The 10,562-nt window shown below is 28.2% G+C and overlaps 1 pseudogene; it reads right to left on the bottom strand.

The window, feature by feature from the left end:
- Window positions 1–243: 243 nt before the first annotated feature.
- Window positions 244–10,283, bottom strand: LOC130975554 (disease resistance protein RUN1-like; annotated as a pseudogene).
- Window positions 10,284–10,562: the final 279 nt, after the last annotated feature.

Here is a 10,562-nt window from a genome sequence, read left to right as displayed (position 1 = left end):
AAAAAGAGTATATACCTATAGAATTAAGGACTTGATTGATTTAGTTTTATGTTATAGTAGTTTAATTAAAAACATTTAAATTACATGAACCCATTTGTAAATGTAAAGCAAGAGCCTCTAAAAAACTGAACCACTAAACAGTAAGAGAATGCTTTATATATTGTGAGAGGTGTTAAAATGTTACAGTGTAGACAAAATGCAGATGCAACATTTTGATTCATTCATCAATTTAAGAATTGCAGGCTACATTAATTGCTCATCTTGAATTGCCAAAAACTTGTGCTTCTTATTGTGAGATGAAGAATTGGCGCTGTACATCATTGTTGGGTTAAATGGTTGCACATCTTCCTTAAATACCCAACAGTAACCACAACTCTTCACTTCTACTACTTCTGGATAAGAAGAAGTCTCGGCAGCCAATTCAGTACCATCAAGATAAGATGCTCCCTTTGAATCCCTTGGACAAAAACCATTGATATTTTTCCGGGATAAAAACATTAGCAACAAATGATCCAATTAAGTTGTGATCAAGTCTTGCTTAAACTGTATTGGAAAAATACAAGTAACGGCCCCCGACCGATTACTACGAAAACAACAATCTAAAATACAAGTAACAGCCCCCGACCGATTACTACGAAAACACCAATTCTACTATATTTCGATGAATTTTATGATACGAAAAATCGATCACTTCGTTAATAAAAAATACATACATATTTTCTGTATTTTAAAATATATTCTCTATCGAGATATTTTTGTACTACATTTTACATTATATAATTTTTTTCATAGTTTTTTAATATTATATATGTTATTGGCCCTATGATAATATTTTTGGATCTGTCCCTGCATACAGTACTCCAAGTTCAACCAAGTTAGCTTGGGAAGTTCCTTGATGCAATGAGGTAGCACAACAATATTGTTTCCACCTATGTTTAGATGTTCTAAACAATGTAACAGTCCAATAGCATCAGGGATTTGAACTAGATTACAGAAACTTATGTCAAGATATGTCAAAGCTGGGAAACGGGACAAACAAGGCACCAATGAACCAACTGAATTGGAACGCCTTCTAGAAGATAAAATATGGAGAGGCCTTGTAAGAGTTTTGCATATCGACGATGTCGTGTGGCTTGTCACACTTTGACCTGAATTCAACTGCTCGTTCTGTCTTGGTTTCTCTAACAACTGATACTTAAATAATTTCGAACATCCAGATAGATTTAAACGTTGAAGAGAATTAAGATGAAATATGCTATTGGGAATACTAACAAGATTTTTGCAGTTTTTCAGATTCAACATACGAAGCTTTTCTAGAGAACCAATAGATGCATCAAGGAGAACAAGTTTATCGCATCCTCCAAGATTTAGCTCCTCAAGATTTGGGGTCCGAGATAAGATGGGTATCTTTACAAGGTTTTTGCAGTTTTCCAGATTCAAGAAACGAAGCTTTTCTAGAGAACCAATAGATGTATCAAGATGAACAAGTTTATCACATCCTGCAAGATTTAGCTTCTTAAGATTTGGAGTCCGAGATAAGATGGATATCTTTACAAGGCTTTTGCAGTTTTCCAGATTTAAGGAATGAAGCTTTTGTAGAGAACCAACAGATGGATCAAGGTGAACAAGTTTAACACATCTTTTAAGATTTAGTTTCTCAAGCTTTGGGACCTGAGATAAGTTTGGTATCTTTACAAGATTCTTAGAATGACTTAGTACTAGTGGAGTGGATCTTACCAGTGAAAAAAAAAAACTGAATGGTGTCAAGTGTTTAATCTTACCTTTTATTGTTCTATTTTTTATTTATTTTTAGTCTCACTTATAGAATTAAAGGTGAGAGATTACCCTTCATTACTTATACATTATTTTTATCACCTATATATATATATATATATTCTCTTTCAACAATTTACACCTTTTTAATATATCATTTAGTTATAATAATATTGTTAAAAATACATAGTGTTGTGATTCATAAAAAAATAAAATGAAAAATTAAATGCTATTTTCGGCTATTGAAACCTTAGCTTATATTCATACTTATATATTTTGCCTAATATTTTCATTTTTATGCTATAGTATTTAAATGTAACTTTAAAAAAGACAAAAAAAAAACAATAAATAAAAGTAACTACTTAAAAAGAACAAAGATAAAGATTATATGAAATCAAATAAATAAACTTTAATTTAATATTTTTATTCAGAAAGAATGTATTCTTTTCAAGTTCTTGAAAATAATCATTATTAACACATTTATATTTACTTGAAACTATATTTAAATTCACAAATAAGTTATTTCATGCAATGGTTGACATACTTTTTTCATCAATTTTTTTAATTTATAATCACAAATATAAATTAAATACAACTCAATTTTTTTCGATTGTATTCGTATATTGATATTATTATTAATATTTTATGAATATCTGTATATAGTTGATAATATCCATCTATCTAATTATAATTTTCTTTTAAAGGGAGATTTATTCTTGTAAATAGAGATTTAGAGAATACGTTACAAAAATCAATAGCATAAATAATTACTTTTAAGTTTTAACTCATAAATGTAAATAATTGGTTAATTTATGCAAGTAATTCTAATTAAGTACAATTTTATCAAATAACTTAACGAATATATATATATATATATATATATATATATATATATATATATATATATATATATATATATATATATATATTAATACTACTTTTAAGGTTTTCTTATTAAATAATTTTTTATATATAAAATTAATTCATTTTAATTCTTTAAAATGTGAGGTCTAAATCTAGTATTAACGAATTGCTTACATTTATAAGTTAAGGATAATTACTTTTACTATTAGTCTTATGTAATTTTTCGTCTAACAAAAAAAAATAATTAGATAGATATTTTTGTGACTATAATTAAATGGATATTATCAATATTTTTGTTATTCATATACAAAAAATATCAATAACAATATCAATAAATGAATGCAATTAGAAAAAAGAAATAGAGTTGTATTTGTATTTATAATTATAGATCCAAAAATTGAAGAATAAAGTATATTAACTATTACATGAAACAACTTATTTGTGAATATAAAATTGGTTTTAAGTAAATATGAATATGTTAATAATGACTATTTTTCAGGATTAGAAAAGAGTACATACTTTCTGAACAAAAACTTGACATTTACTTAAAATTTTACATTTTTAAATTAATTTTCTCTTCCTTAAAATTTTATATTTTTAAATTAATTTTCTGTTTTTAAGATTTTATTCTTCTACCTTAATGTATAAGAATTTAGTTGAACATTTTTAAATTATAAGGATCTAATTATAAATTTGATGATATTATAGATATCAAAAAAATAATTTAATTATAAAATTAATACGAACAAAGACAAGGATATTTGCCATACCTTTATTCCCTTCCAGAGTTCTTTGATGTTGCAGGATTAGTTTAACGAATTTATTTGGCTGAAAGTTTGATGGCAAACATGTGAAAGGATATTTTTCCCATTCAAGATATCCCAACTCATTAGAAAGAAAATGCAGGTATCCTGAGAAATTTAAATTTCTAATTGTAAGTATAAGCAATTTCAGGTTACTCATTTGTGATAAAGCTTCAACTGGCAACTCTTTCCTACTTTCACAAAATTCTTGCAGAACTATGGCTTCAAGGTTTTCTGCTATCTGAAATATTAGAGGTTTTAAAATTATTTAGATTCTAAATAAAAGTGGCAAACTAGAACAATTTCAATAACTATTTTACCTTGTTTTCTCGTAAGACATTGCTTAGATCCTTTTGATTTCATAACCGGCTCCACTTTCTTGGTTCGTGGCGTGATTTTTCTCGAACAATACTTCTACCCAACTCTCTTAACAGATCATGCATAACTATCACCCTTCCAACAAGAGTTATGAGTGATTTATCAATGAGAATTCTTATACCAATATCAGGATGAAATCCTCGAATACATAAAATATCTTTCACGTATTCTTCACAGTTATGTGAAAAGAAACAAGCAATATCAAGAAATATTTCCTTTTTCATATCCTCAAATGCATCAAAACTGATTCGTAGCACATTCAGAATATCTTTTGTTGACTTTTCTTTCAATTTAACCAATGCGCTACTCCACTCTGACACATTTCGTCCAAACAAATATGAGCCCAATACTCTGGTTGCTAATGGAAGTCCATTAGCATATCTTAAGGCAGAATTTGTGAGGCAACTTGACTACATTTGAAAGCTTTTCTGCAAAACAATTGGAAAGCATTCTCATAATCTAAGAGCGGAACTTTGAAAACTTCATCCACTCCATGTTCTCTCAATATATGCTCATCTCTAGAAACTATGATTATTCTACTCCCCCTACCCAACCTTTTCCGTTTTATAGCCAACTTCTCCAATTGAATCCCCTCATCAACATTATCAAGAACTATCAGAACCTTTCTATGGCGTAACCTAGTTTGAATCAGATTATTTGCCACTGAAAGATTGCATGTCGAAAAATTTTCTTCCTTAAAAGCTTGACAAAGAAGTTGCTTTTGTACACCAACTGCACCATCACCTCCGTAAATTTTACTGACGTCATCCACAAAACACGAGGCATTTTTCATATAAAATGATGGTAAGAGTTGACTTTCCTGTGCCGCCCATTCCACAAATCCCTACAACTCGGACATCATCTTTTGAGTCCAAAACTAGAAACTTTTTTAATTCTTGTCGAGGAGAATACATCCCAACTATATCATTAGATAGACTTGATGATGGTTTGGGACTCACTATGCTTATTACCTCTTTCACAATATTTTCAATCTCAGCGGATTGTGACCTAAAACACATCAAGAAAAAAAAAATAAAATTCTCACATAAATCAGCACAAGCCTACATATATAAGGGAAGATAATAGATTATATCCATCTACTTATAATATCTATTGTAATATTTTAAACAGGAGAGACTATAGTTTAACAAGATAATAAATAATAACATCTAAATTTTTAAATTGTCTATGAATTTATCATGTTAACACTAAACTTAGTTTATACAGCAACATAAAGAAAACAATTTATCTATATATCACATTTAGAATATCATAATAACTAGCATCTATATATATGTATGTAACCAATTTATCATCAATTTAATAATTTCTTACATTAAATTCTTCAATTATATAAAATAAATTATATTATAGAAAACATTAGTTTATATAAAGGGTTAGTTTAAATTCTAATTTAGTATGTCATATTTGTTGAATAAACTTTATTTTATAAAATTTTAAAAATTATATAAAAAAGAGATCAAAATAGTATTAAAATAAGATAATGACATAAGTTTTATATGTAACTAATCTATCATTAATTTTACAATCCTTTAAATTAAATTTTTCAATTATATAAAAAATATTAATTTATATCAAGAGTATAAATTCTGATATTTTAGGTCCTATTTGTTGAGTAAATTTTATTTTATAAAATCATGGATATATAATTGTATAAAAGAAGAAATCAGAGCTATATTAAAGTAAACTGATTACACTTAAATTTTTTAAGTTTATATAAAAATTATCGTGTTAATACTAAATTTAATTTGTAACAACATAAGAAAATATCAAATTTATTTAGAAGCATTTAATAATAATGATAATAAAATTTGAAAACCAATTGCATTAATAAATGTGAAGATTGAAAATAATATATCTGAAAAGTAAAAGTTTTATGTTTATTCATAAAAGAATAGAATTCAAAAAAAAAAAAAGTGTTACATATATATTAGTTTCTTCCCCATTATTATAAAGAAATTAAGATCAAAATCTACATATTTTTTGGATAATTTCTAAGTTAATATTTAGAAAGAAAATAAAGCCAAAACACGTTATAATGTAAGTTTATACAAAGTATAAGAATATTTGTATATTATAATACAACAGTATTATACATTTTAAAATTACATTAAACAATTCTATTAGAAAATATATTTTATAAAAATTTTAAATTATTTTATTTCTTAACACGAAAGAATATTTTCATTTATATTCTTGTATTTTTCGATGCATCGTGCAGATTTAAATAAAGTATAATCTAGTAATTTGTAAAAAAATAAATAAATAAAATAATGTTATATTAAAAGCTTGACACATAATGCTTCGTATTATTTGGACATTCATAATCTTACTATTGGCAATCTCTTATTCTCTCATGCTCACTCTTTGTTGTTATACCAACAATTAGAATTTGATAATTAAGTAGCATATTAAAGATAAACAATGATTTTTATGTATGTTATAACCAATTTATTTTAGACACAGAAATTAACAATACTTAAATATAGTTAAAAAGGTCATTCAATTAATTCTCACACTTGATAACTATATAATTTAGTATGGTTATTGTGATAATATTTCCTTATAAAAATCAAGTGAACAAATATAATCAAAATAATTATTTTTTAGGTAAATAACATTAAAGAAGAGATTGTAAAATTTAATTGCAAGTGAAAATATTATTTTATTCGTTGATAAGTAGAGTTAAAATTACTTTATTATTTGATAAAGAAATTAAAAAATAAATAAAATAATATAAAATTATAGCCATTTTCATAAGGACAATCAAATAGTTCTTTTGAAAAGGTTGTAAAATGCAAAAAAGTGATCGAAAAAATCTTGATAACAAGTTAAAATATAATTTTATTCCTTAATAAAAATGCAAAAACACGCAGTTCAAATGATTTTTTTAAAAGGTTGTTTAAATTGAAATGCAAGAAAAATTGCAAAAATTTAATTTTATCCTTTGAAAATTATTATCACAACTTTATTTATTAGAGAATATTAAAAAGAAATAAGGAGTTATATGAAAACATATAAAACTATCTTACAACACAATTACTTACATTTGTGAAAGAGAATATTAATTTAAAAACTTTTAGAAAAAAAAATTATTTTTTAAATTCGTTACTTTGCAAAATGTGAATATATAGTTGTCTTTTACAAGTGATATGCTTGTTTTTGCTTAAAGTTGTATTAGATTATAAATTTAGATTGCTTGGGGTAAAATTTAATAAACTTTAATTTCGTGATTTTAATAAGAACTTTAGCTATGTTTTAAATATTTAATTAATATATAATTATTTCAAAATAAAATTCGTTAAACTATTATATAATTAATATATTATGTAATTTTAATTTAAATAAGTATAAATTCACACACACAGAGACAGAGAGAGATATATAACTTAATAAAAATAGACTGTGACATGTGTTAATTAATGTTAAGAGTGATGATGATCAAATTATTTCAAATAAGGAATAAATAGCAAAACATGGAAGGGGTAACTCACTTATCCTTGAGATCCCAGCCAGCGAGACTGGCTACTTGTGTTAGAGCTGCCCTCCATCTTCCCACTTGCTCCATCATCTCCGCATCTTCTTTGAATCTTTCTTCGTGTTCCACAAAGGCTTTTTCGTAATTTCCTCTTTGCTTTCTGACCTCAGATGGACTCACATCACAGAAAACAGGCAGAACACGGTGTCCCGGTATGTTCATGCAATCAGCTATCTTTGCCAGTTCTTGCAAGCACCATGTGGAAGAAGCATAGTTGATAGAGAAGACAACAATCAGAACCTGTGATCCTTCAATAACTTCCAAAAGCCCTGCTGATATAGGTCCTCCTTTCTGGAGCCTAGTATCATCCCTGAAGGCAACCATGCCGTGTCTGCGGAGAGCAGCATAAAGATGATCGGTGAAATTGAAGCGAGTCTCCCCTCTAAAACTCACAATAACACATCATATTTCCAATTCTTCTCAAGAGACAAGGTGCAATCCATTGTATGTGAATAATAAGGATTTGTTTAATCTGTATGGAAATGAGATGCATATCGAGGACTCGAGGGTATATATATATATATATATATATATATATATATAGTGGCGTCATAATCATTATTTAGCTGAAAATTCTTGCATTTGGATAGCGTAGCACTGAAGCATGAAAAGAAGAGAACACTCCAGTGGGAGTAAGGGTGGCAAAGGATAGGGTAGAATTTGGATACAACTCTCATCTTATTAGCAGGTTGAAATTTTTATATAAATTCAATCCTACTCAATCTGTTGGTTGAGAATATCTCAACCCTAACTCTACCTCTCTTAACCCGCAGATACCTGATCTTATCCACGGGTTATAGAAAAGATACATTATTATTATTATATAACTTGATGATAATTTAAAATAAAACTGATTTTTATGGTTTAAAAATATTAAATTAGCAATTAATTATTTTTTTAGTGGCTAAAGATTTTTTATATTTAGTGAGGGGTCTTTAGTTCAACCTTCACTTAAAACATATTTTTATATAAATATATAATATATACATATATAAAGTGCAGGTTGGTTGAGTAAGATTGAAACTTAACCCGCACCCTACCTTACCCGCTGAAAATCGGATTGACAATCCTACCCAACCGCATAGGATCGGATTAGGTACCCGCATATAGGATACATATTATTACCACCCCTAATGGGACGCAAGCTTAATTAACTTCGAACTACTTCACGCGCATTCTTTCAATTAGGGCGAAGAGAAAGTCTCTAGGCACCACTTTCATTAAAATCTAATAAATATTTAATCATTTAAAAAAAGTATATAATTTTATACTATTAAAAGGATTAATAATAATTAATTAATAATTATAAATTAAAAATGTGTTAGTCTATAATACTACTGTTATTACCAATTTCCCACAAGATGTCAACTCATCTGATGTGGGGACAATATATATGACCATTTTTTTCATATATAAAAATAATTATTTATTAGTAGATATATACATTTTATACATTAAAATAAAATTTATTTTCGTTAAATTATTTGTAAAATTTTACTATCTTTTTTTTCTAGTGAGATTACATGGCAATATTCTAACTATGTTGTAGTTTAAATTAAAATATAATATAATATCTTAATATTGTTATATCTTTTAATCATTAAAATGCATCTACTCTTACTTAAGCATTTTATTATAAGTTATTTTTTATTTTAAATTATTAATTTTATTAGTATTGGGACTATACTAAAAAAAAATTTTAATTTTTGAAGATTAGATTTATGGTAATAAATGTTAAATAAGATAATTTTTTGTTTTTTTTCTAGTAATTATATTACCGTTAGGAATAATAATACAACTATGATGGTTATCGGTAGTTAAGAGAAGGGGGTTGAACCTTTGCCCCTTTTTTCGCTGAATAAATCTTGTTGCCCGTTTAGAATACTTAAGGAGATATTTCTACTTTTTGTCTCGTCACTAGTCAAGAGACTTTTTCTTTTTGTCTCGTAACCAATGAGGAGATATTTTTCAATTTTATCTCCTTCGAACAGAATCAGAATTTGAGTGGAGTAGAAAGAGAGAATCACACCCAAAAGTATCTTGGTTCAGCTGCTAAGTGTAGTGTAGCCTACATCCAGTCTCCATCATAACAATGACGGAATTTCATTATAATCAAACACATTACAGACACCAATTCTCCCTAGGAACTACCCTTCCTATCCGGGGCAAGTCAAGAGTCTAACCCCAATCCTGAACTTGACTTGGTCACCTACCAAGCTTTCAACTGCTAAGTGCTAACCCAACTTGGAAGGGGATTCCCACAGAATCATGAAACACAACACAGATGTACAAAGGACCTCTATGACATCTATGATTTTTTCTTTTAATTTTGTATACTCTGTATTTTTTCGTTCTATGACTTTTTATACAAATCTCACTATTTGCCTTTTTTCATGAGACTCAAGACAGACAAAACTAAACAAAAAAATACAAAATAGAAAACATTGAAGGAGAAGAACTTCTGTTAGCTTGGGTAGCTATGAGAACTCTGTGCTTTCACTCTTTTCTCCTTACTTCAAGCCCTGCCTGTTCTCCCTTATTTATAGAAGGGGAAGCCTCCAAGGTTGAAACTGTTGAACCGAGCTAATCTTCTTCTTCTTCAAACAAAATCGGTTCGGCAAGAGAGAGAGGAGAGGAAACCAAATATAAAATCCAACATGCAATTACCTCTGTGTCATCCCTTCTCACAAAGATTCATCAATCCGGGCCTTTCATCTTGACTTGCTCTCCAAGAAGGATTCCTGACCCTTGATGAGTTCTTGATGATGACAGCTCCATCTGCTCTTACTTCTGCCTCTTCCTCCACGTAGCTACAGTAGCTACCTCATCTGGTGGTTGATCAAAAGTAGAGACGTGTCATGCTTCCAAGGGATCTTCTTCCTCTGACCGAGTTGGATCTTCTCCATTTTTGGGTATGGAGAGTTTGAGACTTCCTCACCACTTTTTACCATAAGTGGAAAAGATCTCAGCCACACCCTACTGTGGATCTTATTTTTCCTAATGCCATCATCACAATGGCTTCTTCCTTGCTACAGTGCCTTATTTCTGATAGCTTGTTTATTCTTCTTCTTTGTGACATGGCCAAGAGTGATGAAAGAAGAGAGAGAAGAGAGAGAATGCTTCCAAAAAAAATAAAGAAAAAAATTAAAATCAATTACACTCAATTAAAGTCCACTTCCCTCTTT

This window comes from Arachis stenosperma, chromosome 4, assembly GCF_014773155.1.
Source record: "Arachis stenosperma cultivar V10309 chromosome 4, arast.V10309.gnm1.PFL2, whole genome shotgun sequence".
NCBI lineage: Eukaryota > Viridiplantae > Streptophyta > Magnoliopsida > Fabales > Fabaceae > Arachis > Arachis stenosperma.
This window is presented reverse-complemented; position numbering and strand designations above follow the sequence as displayed.